Raw genomic sequence first — 16782 nt, forward strand, 5'->3', positions numbered from 1 at the left:
AATGCTTAACCTTTCCAGGGATTTGAAGCTCCCAAACATGCTTCCATATTTTGTTTGACCGGCTTCCTTGTGAGTAGTCTGGTTCCAGTTGTGGCCAAATTGATGCTGAAATTCTATATGATATGCAGACCGCACAGTAAAAGCTCCAGAACGGTTATAATGGCATGATACAAAATCTTCCATCACCTGCACATGAAGAGGGATTTGTAGGATCCTGTGAACATCAACTGGCCAAAAAACAGTTTGGATTAGGTTCTCATCCCATTGACCAATATACAGGTCAATTAATTCTTCAACCTTATTCAGAATAGTTGCTCCCCCTGGAGTTACAATCTTCCTTGATTCGCTAGAAGGAACCCAAGGATCATACCAGATGTTTATTTGTGAGCCCGTACCCACACGCTAAATACATCCTCTCTTAAAAGTTTGTATGCCTGAAACAATACTTTGCCAAGTAAACGAAGAACCTTTCTTACGGCCGGCCATGAGAATATTTCCGCCCGGATAGTATTTTGCACATAGAACTTTTGCACACAAAGATTTGAGATTCTGGAGTAACCGCCAAAACTGTTTTGCTAGTAAAGCAAGATTAAAACTGTGAAGGTCTCTAAACCCCAAGCCACCTTTACTCTTCGGGATGCATAATTTCCACCATGCAAACCAATGCATATTCTTCTTCTCCTAGTTATCCCCCGACCAAAACCCTGCAATCTCATTTGTTATTGCCTTGCATATGGTCTTGGAAAGTTTAAATACTGACATAGCATAAGAGGGGATTGCTTGAGCCGCCGCCTTCAGCAATATTTCTTTTACTTGCATTGAAAGTACCTTTTCTTTCCAGCCTTTAATTCTCTGACAAACTCTATCAATGAGATGCAGAAAACATTCACTCCTGTCCACCCCTACCAGAGTAGGGAGACCAAGATACTTATCCGTTAGGGCCTCTGTTAAAATATCCAGATTTCTACCTACCTCCTCCCTAACAAGCACATCTATATTCGGACTGAAAAAGATACTAGATTTATGTGTACTTACACATTGCCCAGAACTTTGACAGTAAACATCCAGTACTCTCCTCAGCGTCTTTGCATTCTGAACATTTTCTTTCATGAGAATTAGGGAGTCGTCTGCAAAAAGTAAATGAGATATCAATGGAGCATATTGACAAACTCGTATGCCTTCCAGTCCGCCCACCTCTTCTTAATGAGATAATAAGCAAGATAATCCATCTAAGCAAATCAAAAACAGATAGGGAGATAGAGGATCTCCCTGTCTTAATCCTCGTGTGGGTATAATTTCTTCCTTTTCGGTTCCATTGAATCTTATTCTGTACTCCCACCGTCCGGTGAAGAGTGTACATCTAGCTTCAAAATTTGTCCAGAAAAAAGTGTACTTCTATCTTCCCAATGCACTTTAAAGTAGAAACAAATACTTCTCTCTCATCACACGGTAATCAAGACCAATAGCAATCTACACATGGTCTTGTTAATTTCTACATGCACTTTGCTCATTGGGGGTTGGGTAATTAAAGAGAAGAGAGATGGTGGCTTGCACCTTTTCAATGCATTTTTTACTTAACTCAATAATTTGTCCTAAAATTTTCAGATGCACACTCTTCACCGGATGGAGGGAGTATGTAACCGAAGAGAAACATTCCATTATCATATCTACCCAAAACGGGTGGAATCCCAACTTCAACATCATTTGTTTGAGAAACCCCCATTCTACCTAGTCATACGCCTTCATCATGTCCAGCTTAACTGTACAGAACCCATTAGAGCCATGTGTCTTCTTTTTTATTACATGGAAACATTTATAGGCAACCAACAAGTTGTCTGTTATAAGCCTCCCAGAAACAAAGGCGCTCCCAGTGGCGGTTAGCGTATATCATGGAAGGGCGATATCAGGGCAATCCCGATCTCGTTAGGGTTTTGCCTCGCGAACGCCGCCGATCATCGCCCCTCGCCATGCTCCTATCCCTGCAAGGGTTGCCATCATCGTGAACCATCTAATCCCAGCCCCCATCCCATCCACCATAGGCCTTCCGCGAGCTAGGGATCGCGGTCGTACACCACCAGTTCGTCCCTAGGGTTTTCTCATTAGGAGTCAGGGGGTGAGAAGCAGGGATGGAAGACGTGGAAGGACTAATTAGAGGATTGAAGCTTTCGGCAGCAGAAAAGAGGGGGATGAAGATCGGGCAGGAGGAGAAGGGGAAATCGCCTGACTGGGTGCCAGATGATCCACAAGCGGTGGGCAAGTTGTTCTCGGAAAAACCAGCCCACGCAAGGGTTGTAGGGCAAACCCTGGGGAGGAAATGGTGCCTGATCAAGGGCGTGCAATGTAAAGAACTGGATACCAACATCTTCATGTTCACGTTTCGACGGGCATCAGGGTGGAGGCGTGCTCTTGAGGAAGGGCCTTGGTGGTTTGACAAGGAACTGCTGGTCATGGAGGATTTTGATCCAGAAAAAACAGTGGATGAATATGAATTCAACCTGGTTCCCATGTGGATCAGGGTTTTTGGCCTACCACTTGGACATATGAATAGAAGCATGGGGGAACGGATTGGGGCGGATTTTCATGAGCTTGTGGATGTTGATGTGGAGAACGATGACAATGCAGTGGGCAAATACCTACGGGTGAAGGTCAAGCTAAATATTACAGAGCCTCTTATGAGGGGTTTCGTGCTAGACCGACAGAAGAAGAAGGAGGATCGAGGAAGTGCGGAAGGTATGGAGGTTGTCGTGGAATTGTCATGGCAGATATCCTAGTGTGAGGACTTAGTCGTGGAGCCATCGTGTTGAGGTTAGCTTAAAGGGGTTAATCAGGACAAAGGACACGGGGAGTTTATACTGGTTCGACCCCTTACGATGAAGGTAAAAGCCTAGTCCAGTTTGTAGATGGTATTGCTAGGGTTTCGATGAGCAAGGAGTGAACATGCTTGACCCGGCTCTTGATCTGTTGTTTCTTGTCCTAAGCCACCGCTAGGCCGTCCCCTTATATACACGGGTTGACGCCCTGCGGCCCTTAGAGTCCTTGCCAGCTTATACAACGTATCCGACTCGGTGACCTTTCACATATGCCTTACAATACAAGTTTACTTACATGGCAGTTTATACTCATGGGCCTTAAGGTGCCTTCGGATCTAGGCCCTCTACTAAGCCTATCTATGAATCGCCATGTGACCTTGGGCTTCATTGTAGTGAGTCTTCATAGGGATGACTCGGCCCCTCCTGGGCGGGTCATACATAATAGTTATATCCCCAACATTAGGCCCCAGGTTGATTTGGACTTGTTCATGTCAACCTTCAAGACTTAGAAAAATCCTTCCATATCCGCTGTAAAAAAATGTGTAACCCGCCATGACGTCATCTCTAGGAATTTCAAAAACCCGCCATGACGTCATTTTTAATGGATCTTTATCTTAATGTCTTCCCGAAAATCGAGGCGTCCAATTAGCTGGATAACCATCATTTGGCCTCCTCGTCTTTCGCACCTGCCTGTTTCCTGTATCCTTATAAATAGGACCCGAAAGCCATCTTCCATTCTTCTCCTTCGCCTTCCTTCCTCACAATGCACCGTCCCGCATGAACCCTGCCGCCGTCGACCTCCATCCTTGTCCTCGACTCTGGCTGCTGCATCGCCCTGAGTAGACCAGAGAACTGCGGCGCTACTCCACTGCTCTTACAGCTCCAGTAAGCCTTCCTTTGTTTGTCACCAATCTGCCATTAGGGTTTCATCGGTGTTCTTCGGTGTTCATCTGCGTTCATCATCATCCTTATTTTCCTTTGTTTAGATCCCCGTATTAGATCCAAAAGATATGGGAATCTTGCATGGTGGTAGTTTTAGCACTTGTTTTAATACTAGATCATATCCCCACCGTGACAGATCTCCTCTAGGGCTTCTCTGTTTTTCCACTGTCCCCTTTTGTAGATGAATTTATCCCTTTTTTGTAAACAGCGGCAGATCCAAATTTGTAACCTCCGTCTGCGGAACTTGTTTGTTTCAGTACTTAGCCAATGTTGCTTCCGGCAACTCTTTGAACATCTTAGTCATGGCGGCTTACCCTGCCGGTTTATCTTTTCTTCATATATCATTAGCCCTTGCTTAAGCCGCCATCATAAACATGCACTGTAATTGTTAACTTGCAATCCCATCAACTGATTTGAACCAATCAATTATTTTCTTTTTAGACTGTCCTTTCACCATGCCGCCGAAGATGATGACAACTTGCAACTGGGTTCCTTCCACAGTCACCGAGAGTACTTTGAAGGATTTTGTCACTGTGGGATTCTTACCAGAGAAGGGTGTCATGCATTATCGTCTTCCTGACCTTGAAGAGAAACCTCAACCAAAAGATGGTGAAATCATTGTTTTTACTGACCATATGACCCGGGGCTTCTCACCGCCCGCCTCAAAATTCTTCAAGGATGTTCTACACTTTTCAAACTCCATCTGCAAGATATTGGACCCAATTCCGTATCTAATATCTGTAACTTCCAAGTTTTTTGCAAAGTTTACCTTCAAGAAGAACCGACCATTGAACTCTTCACGGAATACCTCTACCTGAACCGCCAGAACGAGTACACCAATGGTCCCGGCTTGGAACTTGGCGGGATTTCAATTCAACGCAGATGAGATGCCGTCTTCCCTCTAGTAGTCCTGCCAAGCCATCCCAAGGACTGGAATCAAACATGGTTATACTGCAAAGATACCTCGCCATCTGATGAAAATCTGATGCCGGGTTATCGAGCTGATCGTCTTGACGCAAAGCACCCACTTCCTGATAAACTCACCCCTACCGAACACAAGAAGCTTGTCCCTGAAATCAGGAAAGTCCAATCCTTGTTAGGAAATGGCTTGAACGAAGTTGACTTGATCCACTGCTGGGTCACATGATGGATTATACCTTTAAGCCGCTGCTACCTCTTGAGCACTGTGTTGGTTTTCCCTTGAAGAGGAAAGGGAGATTGTAACGCCCTCGATGCGGCTATAGCTCCTATGTGTCGAAGCACGACTTAGAGACATAACCGCATTGAAAGCAATGTCGGAAGTAAGGTAACACTCACAACAACCCATGTAAATAGATAATAAGGGGAAAAGTATATAGTTGGCTTACACTCGCCACATCACACAAAGTACATAAATAGCATTACATCATCCAATACACTCATGGTCCGACTACGGTACCAAAATAAAAGATCAACCCCAACAAGCGACATGGTCCCGATCGCCCCAACTGGGCACCACTACTGATCATCAGGGAAAGACACATAGTAACAGCGTGAGTCTTCGTCGAACTCCCACTTGAGCTCAAGCGCATCATCTGGAACAGAGACATCGGGCCCTGCATCTGGTTTGGAAGTAATCTGTGAGCCACGGGGACTCAGCAATCTCGGACCCTCGCGATCAAGACTATTTAAGCTTATAGGAAAGGCAAGGTAATATGTGGAGCTGCAGCAAGTGACTAGCATATATGGTGGCTAACCTGTTCGCAAAAGAGAGCGAGAAGAGAAGGCAAAGCACAAACGAAGAACTAGAGAACAACCTATGGCAAACATTACTCCAACACCGTGTTCACTTCCCGGACTCCGCCGAGAAGAGACCATCACGGCAACACAACTAGTTGATTCATTTTAAATAATTTAAGGTTCAAGTTATCTACAACCGGACATTAACAAATTCCCATCTGCCCATAACCGCAGGCACGGCTTTCGAAAGTTCAAAACCCCGCAGGGGAGTCCCAGCTTAGCCCATGACAAGCTCTCACGGTCAACGAAAGATATACCTTCTCCCGAGACATTCCGATCAGACTCGGTATCCCGGTTCTACAAGACAACTTCGACAAGTTAAAACAAATCCAGCAACACCGCCCGAATGTGCCGACAAATCCCGATAGGAGCTGCACATATCTCGTTCTCAGGGCACACTCAGATGAGCAATCTGTACAACTAAAACCAAACCTCGAGTTTCCCCGAGGGGGCGCGGCACAGGGCTCTAGTTTGGACCAACACTCAGAGGAGCACTGGCCCGGGGGGGTTAAATAAGATGACCCTTGGGCTCCGGAAACCCAAGGGAAAAAGAGGCTAGGTGGAAAATGGTAAAACCAAGGTTGGGCATTGCTGGAAGAGTTTTATTCAAGGCGAATTGTCAAGGGGTTCCCATTATTACCCAACCGCGTAAGGAACAGAAAATCCGGGAACATAACACCGATATGACGGAAACTAGGGCGGCAAGAGTGGAACAAAACACTAGGCAAAAGGCCGAGCCTTCCACCCTTTACCAAGTATATAGATGCATTAAGATCACAAGATAATATAGTGATATCCCAAAAATAATCAATGTTCCAACAAGGAACGAACTCCAATCTTCACCTGCAACTAGCAACGCTATAAGAGGGGCTGAGCAAAGCGGTAACATAGCCAATCAACGGTTTGCTAGGACATGGTGGGTTAGAGGTTTGACATGGAAATTTGGGAGGCATGATAAGCAAGTGGTAGGCATCGTAGCATAGGCATAGCAAAAGAGCGAGCAGCTAGCAAAGCAAAGATAGAAGTGATTTCGAGGGTATGATCATCTTGCCTGCAAAGTTGTCAGAGTTGACTGGATCCTCGAAAGCAAACTCAACGGGCTCCTCGTTAGCGAACTCGTCTCCCGGCTCTACCCAAACAAGGCAAACAAGCAAAAGGAACACAATCAACCACGTGCAAATGCTCGAACAACATGATGCAGACATGGTATGCTATGCGGGATGCGATATGTGATGCATATGCAAGATTTGACAAGGAATGATTGAACCTGGCCTCAACTTGGAAATCCAAGCGTGCCACTGGAAAGTTGAGGTGATTTCGCTTGAAATCGATATAAAGAACACCGGAATCGGAGACACGGTTTGGAAATGGCAAGCAAAACAAATATGGCACCGGTCTGCGATAAATAGCAAGTAGCCATCTAAATGCATCAAGATAATTATGCTACAGCACTCAAACATGACAACAAAATATATGGCAGGGATCCACTCATGATGCTTGACAAAAGATGAACACTGAGCTACGGCCAATTCATAAACTAACAGGTTCAAACAGGCATGGCAAAAGTGCAATTGGTAAACAGGTTTCAGACTTAGTGAAATTAACACAAGCCTGGAATTTCAGATCAGGTAGCACACTTTGGTGCATGAAAACTATATGCTACAGGAACTTAACATGGAAAAGCAAGGAATTCCATGGAGCTACTCAAAGAGCTTAACAAAAGTCCCTTAGTGACCTTGAGCCAAAAAGGATCAGAAAATACAATTGCAAGGATGTGAACATTGCAAACTGGAACATGCAAATATGTTAACGAGTAGGCATGTTCACGAGCTCGATGCACTCACTACAGAGTAAGGCATGATAATCTAAGCATACACCCATCAAGAATACATATTATATAAGGAAGACATGGCAATAACAACAACATAGCATGCACGGATCAACAACAACATCCTCGGCAAAATCGCTAACAAGTAGACAATCTGCCAGGATTCACGAAATAGCAAAAGTAGAGCTCGATTGACTCAAGCTAGGTTGCTCAATAATTGCAAACAAAGACATGGTCGATAGAGCACCACAATATTAACAAAAAATCCTTACTGATCATCCTCAAAAGAGGCACGGATCACTAGGAAACAAGATGAACATATGGCATATTGATAAAAAACAGATCAAGAACTTAGAGAAATTCTAAGTCCCTGAAATCAGCATTAACGAATGCACTACTTTGCAAGCTTGTGCTAGTCACCACACATATCAAAAAAATACATGGATAGCACCTCTGTAAAGACGGCAAAGCATATAACAAAACACATGCAGAGGTCAGGAGCATATCATGCACAAATTAATCATGGCAAAAATGACAAATAGCTATTTGGTGCAGCAGATCTGACAATTAACTCAAATAGCTCTCTTCCAACAGCATTTCGGGCATCAAGATGAGTTCAAATGAAAATGATGCAGTGAGATGAAATGATGTACTCTTTGAGACAAACATTTTGATATGCTACACGCCCAAAACGGGCCGCGGCGGATGAGGCGCTGGCGGTGCCACGTGGCGCCCTGTGGTTGGGCGCGAGCGGCGGCGCGGCGTGTCTGGCAGCGGACGGACACGTCCGACGCGGAGAGGGGAAGGTGGGTTAGGGTTTCGCCCGGATTTTTTTGGGGGAGGAGGTCTTTATATAGGCATAGAGGGAGCTAGGAGAGTTCAAATGAGGTGCGGTTTTCGGCCACGCGATCGTGATCGAACGCTCTAGATGTTGGAGAGGGTTTTGGTGGGTTTTGGGCCAAATTGGAAGGGTGTTGGGCTGCAACACACACGAGGCCTTCTCGGTCCCTCGGTTAACCGTTGGAGTATCAAACGAAGTCCAAATGGTACGAAACTTGACAGGCGGTCTACCGGTAGTAAACCAAGGCCACTTGGCAAGTCTCGGTCCAGTCCGGAAATGTTTAACCCCCACACACGAAAGCAAGGTAGAAAGGACCACCGAAGGAGATAGGAGCGCCGGAATGCAAAACGGACAACGGGGAAAATGCTCGGATGCATGAGATGAACACGTATGCAAATGCAATGCACATGATGACATGATATGAGATGCATGACAACGACAACAACACACGGAGACAAAAACCCGAACCCGAGGAAATAAAATAACTTAGCGCCGGAAACGGCAAGAGTTGGAGTACATATAAGGTAAATTACATACGGGGTGTTACAACACTCCACCACTACGAAAGGATCTCGTCCCGAGATCTAGGACTGGAAGAATGCCAGGTACTCAGAACGGAGGTGATCCTCGCGATCTCAGGTGGCTTCATGGTCGGAATGGTGTGACCACTTGACTTTGAGGAATTTGATTGACTTATTGTGAATCTTGCGTTCAGTCTCTTCAAGAATAGCAACGGGGTGCTCATGATAAGAGAGATCTTCTTGGAGATCAATGTCTTCGAAGTTGACGGTGCGGTCAGGAGTCTTGAAGCACTTGCGGAGCTGAGAGACATGGAACATGTCGTGCGCATTTGCAATGTTTGAAGGAAGCTCGAGTTGATAGGCGAGATCGCCTCTCTTGCCGACGATCTTGAAAGGACCCACGTATCTAGGGGCAAGCTTCCCTTGGATACCGAAGCGACGAGTACCTTTCATTGGAGAGACGCGGAGGTAAACATGATCTCCAATCTCGAAGGCCAAATCACGGTGCTTACTATCATAGTAACTCTTCTGGCACGATTGCGCTGCTTTGAGGTTATCACGAATGACCTTGCACATTTCCTCTGCCTTTGTGATCAAGTCATTTCCAAGAAGTTAACGTTCACCGGTTTCAGACCAGTTGAGTGGAGTACGGCACTTCCTGCCATACAGAATTTCGAATGGGGCCTTGCCCGAACTGTCTTGAAAACTGTTGTTGTAGGAGAATTCGGCGTATGGAAGGCAATCCTCCCACTTCATACCGAAGGATATAACACAAGCCCTGAGCATATCTTCAAGAATCTGATTGACACACTCGACTTGACCGCTAGTTTGAGGATGGAAAGCTGTGCTGAAGCGGATGTTGGTGCCCATGGCCTTCTGAAAAGACTCCCAAAACTTGGAGGTAAAGATGCTGCCACGGTCTGAAGAGATCACCTGTGGAATACCGTGTAGAGAGACAATCCGAGAGGTATACAGCTCCGCTAATTGAGCTGAAGTGATAGACTCTTTGATAGGCAGAAAGTGAACCACTTTAGTGAGTTTGTCGATGACAGCGAATATAGCATCATTGCCACGCTTGGACTTTGGAAACCCAGTCACGAAGTCCATCTCAATGTGGTCAAACTTCCATTCTGGAATGGCAAGAGGTTGGAGGAGACCAGCTGGCCTTTGGTGTTCTGCCTTCACTCTTCTGCAGACATCACACTCATTCACGAACTGAGCAATCTCGCGCTTCATTCGAGTCCACCAATAAGCCTGCTTGAGGTCCTGATACATCTTCGTACTCCCAGGGTGGATGGAGAGGAGTAAATTGTGAGCCTCATTCATGATCACTTTATGAAGGTCACCTTTGGGCACAACAATTCGATCCTCAAAGAAGAGAGTGTCCTTGTCATCAAGGCGATAGCACTTGTACTTGGGTTGACTCTTGGCAATCCCAATCTTCACCTTCTTCACCATAGCATCAAGAAGTTGAGCCTCGCGAATCTGGTCTTCCAAAGTAGGAGAGACTTGAAGGTTGGCGAGGAAACCTTGAGGAACAACTTGCAGATTGAGTTTGCGGAAAGCTTCACAAAGCTCGGGTTGGTAAGGCATGATAATCAGACTGTTGCAATAAGCCTTCCTGCTCAAAGCGTCAGCAATCACATTGGCCTTGCCTGGAGTATACTCGATACTCGGATTATACTCTTGAATCATTTCGACCCAACGAGTCTGCGTGAGGTTGAGATTAGGCTGAGTGAAGATGTACTTGAGACTCTTGTAGTCAGTGAAGATGTCCACTTTCCTTCCCAATAAGAGATGTCTCCTAGTCAAAAGAGCATGCACAACTGCCGCCAACTCGAGGTCATGAGTGGGGTAGTTCTTCTCGTTGGGCTTCAACTGGCGAGAGGTATAAGCCACAACTTTCTTCTCTTGCATCAACACTACACCAAGACCTTGAAGAGAGGCATCGCAGAAGACCTCGAACGGTTTGGATTCATCAGGAGGAGTCAGAACTAGAGTAGTGACCAATTTCTCTTTCAAAGTGTTGAAAGCGATGTCACATTCCGGAGACCAAACGTACTTGACGTGCTTCTGGAGAAGGTTTGAAAGAGGCTTCGTGATCTTTGAAAAGTTCTCAACCAACCTTCGACAGTAGCTTGCGAGACCAAGGAAGCTACGGAGTTGCTTCACGTTCTGAGGTGGTTCCCAATTCACAATTGCAGAAACCTTCTCAGGATTCACTGCAATGCCCTTGGCAGAGATGATATGCCCAAGATAGAGAACCTCATCGAGCCAAAACTCGCACTTTGAGAACTTGGCGTAGAACTAATGTTCCCTGAGCTTATCGAGCACCAAACGCAAGTGCTTGGCATGATCTTCCTTGTTCTTCGAAAATACCAGAATGTCGTCGAGATAGACCAAAATGAAGTCATTTGTGTAGGCGTTGAAGATGAAGTTCATCATGCGAGAGAAAGTCGGAGGAGCATTGACGAGGCCAAAAGACATGACAGTGTATTCATATGAACCATAGCTTGTTCTGAAAGCCGTCTTGGGAATATCTTGCTCACGGATTTGAATCTGGTGATAACACATATGGAGATCAAGCTTGGAGAATACTTGGGCACCTTTGAGTTGTTCGAACAGCTCATTGATGTTGGGAAGTGGGTACTTGTTCTTGATAGTCTTCTTGTTCAATGGACGGTAGTCAACACAAAGTCGGTCCGTTCCATCCTTCTTCTTCACAAAAAGAATTCCACAACCCCATGGAGAAGAACTAGGTTGGATGAGACCCATTCGCTCTTGAATATCGAGTTGCTTCTTCATCTCCTTCAACTCTTTAGGTCCGAGCTTGTAAGGACGTTTGCAAACCGGTTCCGTGCCAGGCTCAAGATCGACGACGAATTCAACTGGCCGGTGCGGAGGCATTCCTGGAAGCTCTTCTGGAAAGACGTCTTGATATTCGCAAACGACTGGAATTTGAGAGATGGCATCGAGTTCACCCTTCTCATTGAGAGAAAATAGACGGATTGTATCATCCCGAGTGGCAAAGACAATTAAATCCTCAGACGAATGAGTCAATTGAATCTGCCAGGTGGCACAATCAAGCTTAGCCTTGTGCTTAGATAGCCAATCCATTCCGAGAATAAGATCAATATCCGAGTCACCAAGAACATTTGGAGAGGACAAGACATTATAGTCACCCAAAGTGACTGTAACATCTGGAACGCATACTCGAGATGTCATTAGACGGGCCGGAGAGTCAATAGCCAATGGTTTCGGCAACACTTGAGTAACAAAATCATGCTTAGATGCAAAAGGTCTCGAGATGAAACAATGCGATGCACTAGTGTCAAAAAGTACTTTTGCAGGAACATCGTTAACAGGAAGGTTACCCATGATGACATCTGACGAGTCCTCTGCCTGAGCTGCATTCACCATGTTGACCTTGGCGTACTTGGGGTTATGCTTGACCACAGCTGTACTTGCCGATCTCACATGAGGAGGAGGAGGGAGACGCCTCTGGTTGAAGCATTTGTTGGCATAGTGGCCCTTGAAGCGGACGGTGATACGGAGCACTCGATCTTGAAGCTTGAGACGAAGTCTTGTTCTGAAAGCCAGGGTTGGGTGGGTGGGAAGATCCACTGCCACCTTTGCTCTTCTGTTGATACAGATGACGGAACGGAGGAGGAGGAAGCCAATACTTCTGCTGCTTAGCCACTTGAGTAGAGGAAGAAGGAGTAGCATCTCTGACTCGCTTCTTGGAGGCATCACACTTCATTTGAGCAGCCTCTTGCTTCAATGCCATGTTGTAGAACTCATCGTACCTCAAGGGCTCAAAGAGGACAAGAGCTAGCTGGATTTCTTCTCTGAGACCACCCCTGAACTGATATATCATGTTCTTCTTGTCAGGGATGTCCTTCTTAGCAAAGCGGGCGAGCTTCTGAAACAACTTGTTGTAGTCATAGACAGACATAGAGCCTTGCTTCAGGTTGCGGAATTCCTCATGCTTGCTTTCAACCACGCTCTGAGGAATATGATGAGCTCTGAAGTCTTGACGGAATTCATCCCAGGTAATCTCATAGCCTCCTATGGAATCTTTGTACTGCTGAAACCATTCTGCAGCTTGGTCTTTGAGTTGGAAGGAAGCAAAGTTGACAAAGTCCTCAGGCCTGACGTTACTGCACTCGAAATGCTTGCACAAGTCCACGAGCCAATCATAAGCGTCAGTTGCCTCAACACAATTGCTGAAAGTCTTTGGCTGGTTAGCAAGGAACTGGTTGAGTGTAGCAAAGTGATTCTCATTGTTGCCTTGGTTGCCTTGGTTCGCTTGGTTGCGCTCGTGAAGATTTTGCATGATCAACTGCGTGTTTGCATTGGTAGCGGCCATCACAGCTTGCCATGCCTCCGGAGGAGGGGGTGGTGGTGGCGGATCAGGATTCGGAGTCGTGCGCGTTGGAGGAGCCATCCTGAAGAGGTTGACATCCATTAGCACATTGATAGACAATAATTGAAGCTGAATCCAACGGGTTGAAATTGCAACATATAGTCTTCACATCCGAACATAAGAACGAATGCATTCCACTGGAAATGGTCACATATCCATAAATTGAGAAGCCACTTAGAATTTAGGTAGAGGAATAAAATCAACAAGGTACGGAGCAAGAACGAACACTTGGTAAGGATCACCCAATCTCAAACCAAATATCCGTGGAAGAAGAACTAGAGCTACAAGAATTCCCACCTATGAAACTCCCGAACCTTTCCGGTTATGCAATCAGGTGTTGGGGATACAGGGGAAGCATAATATCTCACCCAAATCTAGCAAATCCTACATCTAGCTGTATCCATCCTTCAACACATAACCAAGAAAAACTTCGGAAATCGTCTACCTCAACCTTCGAAAACCATCCGTTATACAAGTTATGGCAATACTCCCGAACTCCCGCCCAAGTACTGGGTGGCGTCGAGGTTATCTCACCAACAACTGCATAAAAGAGATTTTCAATGTCGGTGAAGTAAACTCAGGTATTCCAGAACTGCAACGATAAAATTGTGACGACAACACCTCGGAGCTCAACTCCCCGGGACACTGCCACAACCCCTAAATGACAGGAGGCACCAAGAACAATGTTCTCGTCACAAATCCATCGGAACGATTCCAAGATACCCGCGTGATCCTGAATTTTTTTTAGTGAAATTTGAGAAGAGAAGAGTCAAAACTCTACGTCAGGAAGCCTTACCAGAGCGATGAAGGGACTGGGGAGTAAAAAGAATTCCTAAACTCTCCGATATATAATTCCTAAATGACTCAAAACATTTTTCTAGACTCAACTCGTCTGCTAATTCGATCAAGCAATGGGGCTCCTAAGGTCGGGGAAGGCTCTGATACCAACTTGTAACGCCCTCGATGCGGCTATAGCTCCTACATGTCGAAGCACGACTAAGAGACATAACCGCATTGAAAGCAATGTCGCAAGTAAGGTAATCTTCACAACAACCCATGTAAATAGATAATAAGGGGAAAAGTACATAGTTGGCTTACACTCGCCACGTCACACAAAGTACATAAATAGCATTACATCATCCAATACACTCATGGTCCGACTACGGTACCAGAATAAAAGATCAACCCCAACAAGCGACATGGTCCCGATCGCCCCAACTGGGCACCACTACTGATCATCAGGGAAAGACACATAGTAACGGCGTGAGTCTTCGTCGAACTCCCACTTGAGCTCAAGTGCATCATCTGGAACGGAGTCATCGAGCCCTGCATCTGGTTTGGAAGTAATCTGTGAGCCATGGGGACTCAGCAATCTTGCACCCTCGCGATCAAGACTATTTAAGATTATAGGAAAGGCAAGGTAATATGTGGAGCTGCAGCAAGCGACTAGCATATATGGTGGCTAACCTGTTCGCAAAAGAGAGCGAGAAGAGAAGGCAAAGCACGAACGAAGAACTAGAGAACAACCTACGGCAAACATTACTCCAACACCGTGTTCACTTCCCGGACTCCGCCGAGAAGAGACCATCACGGCAACACAGTCAGTTGATTCATTTTAAATAAGTTAAGGCTCAAGTTATCTACAACCGGACATTAACAAATTCCCATCTGCCCATAACCGCAGGCACGGCTTTCGAAAGTTCAAAACCCCGCAGGGGAGTCCCAGCTTAGCCCATGACAAGCTCTCACGGTCAACGAAAGATATACCTTCTCCCGAGACATTCCGATCAGACTCGGTATCCCGGTTCTACAAGACAACTTCGACAAGTTAAAACAAATCCAGCAACACCGCCCGAATGTGCCGACAAATCTTGATAGGAGCTGCACATATCTCGTTCTCAGGGCACACTCAGATGAGCAATCCATACAACTAAAACCAAACCTCGAGTTTCCCCGAGGGGGCGCTGCACAAGGCTCTAGTTTGGACCAACACTCAGAGGAGCACTGGCCCGGGGGGGGGGGGTTAAATAAGATGACCCTTGGGCTCCGGAAACCAAAGGGAAAAAGAGGCTAGGTGGCAAATGGTAAAACCAAGGTTGGGCATTGCTGGAAGAGTTTTATTCAAGGCGATTTGTCAAGGGGTTCCCATTATTACCCAACCGCGTAAGCAACGCAAAATCCGGGAACATAACACCGATATGACGGAAACTAGGGCGGCAAGAATGGAACAAAACACTAGGCAAAAGGCCGAGCCTTCCACCCTTTACCAAGTATATAGATGCATTAAGATAACAAGATAATATAGTGATATCCCAAAAATAATCAATTTTCCAACAAAGAACGAACTCCAATCTTCACCTGCAACTAGCAACGCTATAAGAGGGGCTGAGCAAAGCGGTAACATAGCCAATCAACGGTTTGCTAGGACAAGGTGGGTTAGAGGTTTGACATGGCAATTTGGGAGGCATGATAAGCAAGTGGTAGGCATCGTAGCATAGGCATAGCAAAAGAGCGAGCAACTAGGAAAGCAAAGATAGAAGTGATTTCGAGGGCATGATCATCTGGCCTGCAAAGTTGTCAGAGTTGACTGGATCCTCGAAAGAAAACTCAATGGGCTCCTTGTTGGCGAACTCGTCTCCCGTCTCTACCCAAACAAGGCAAACAAGCAAAAGGAACACAATCAACCACGTGCAAATGCTCAAACAACATGATGCAAACATGGTATGCTATGCGGGATGCGATATGTGATGCATATGCAAGATTTGACAAGGAATGATTGAACCTGGCCTCAACTTGGAAATCCAAGTGTGCCACTGGAAAGGTGAGGTGATTTCGCTTGAAATCGATATAAAGAACACCGGAATCGGAGACACAGTTTGGAAATGGCAAGCAAAACAAATATGGCACCGGTCTGCGATAAATAGCAAGTAGCCATCTAAATGCATCAAGATAATTATGCTACAGGACTCAAACATGATGAAAGTGCATTATATCGACTAGAGGGGGGTGAATAGGCGATTTTTATGAAAGTCTTCAAAACGTGGAAGTTATGAAGACAAACGATAGAAATAAACCTATTACCCTGCAGCGGAAGGTAGACTAAACGAGGCAAGCCATAGTCAAGTATTCAATAGAGTGAAAGCACAATGACTAATAGCAGTAATGTAGTAAGGGTCAGGTAGGAAGATATTGTGAAGCCACACAGAACACGCAGTCACTCAGTGAAGACAAAAGATAGTGCGAACATACAATGACTTCACAAGGAGTAACAGTAAGTAAAGGGAAGGGAAGATGAAACCAGCGACTCGCTGAAGACAATGATTTGTTGGACCAGTTCTAGTTGCTGTGACAACTGTACATCTGGTTAGGGCGGCTAGGTATTTAAACCTTAGGACACACAGTCCTGGACACCCAGTCCTGAACACGCAGCTCAGGACACCCAGTCCTCACCGTATTCCCCTTGAGCTAAGGTCACACAGACCTCGCCCAATCACTCTGGTAAGTCTTCAAGGTAGACTCCCAAACCTTCACAGACTTCGTTCACCGGCAATCCACAATGTCTCTTGGATGCTTAGAACGCGACCCCTAACTGGCTGGAGGATGCATAGTCCTCAAGTGTAATAAGTCTTCAGATC

This window comes from Triticum urartu, chromosome 5A (genome assembly GCF_056163025.1).
Source record: "Triticum urartu cultivar PI428250 chromosome 5A, HENAU_Tu73, whole genome shotgun sequence".
Taxonomy (NCBI): domain Eukaryota; kingdom Viridiplantae; phylum Streptophyta; class Magnoliopsida; order Poales; family Poaceae; genus Triticum; species Triticum urartu.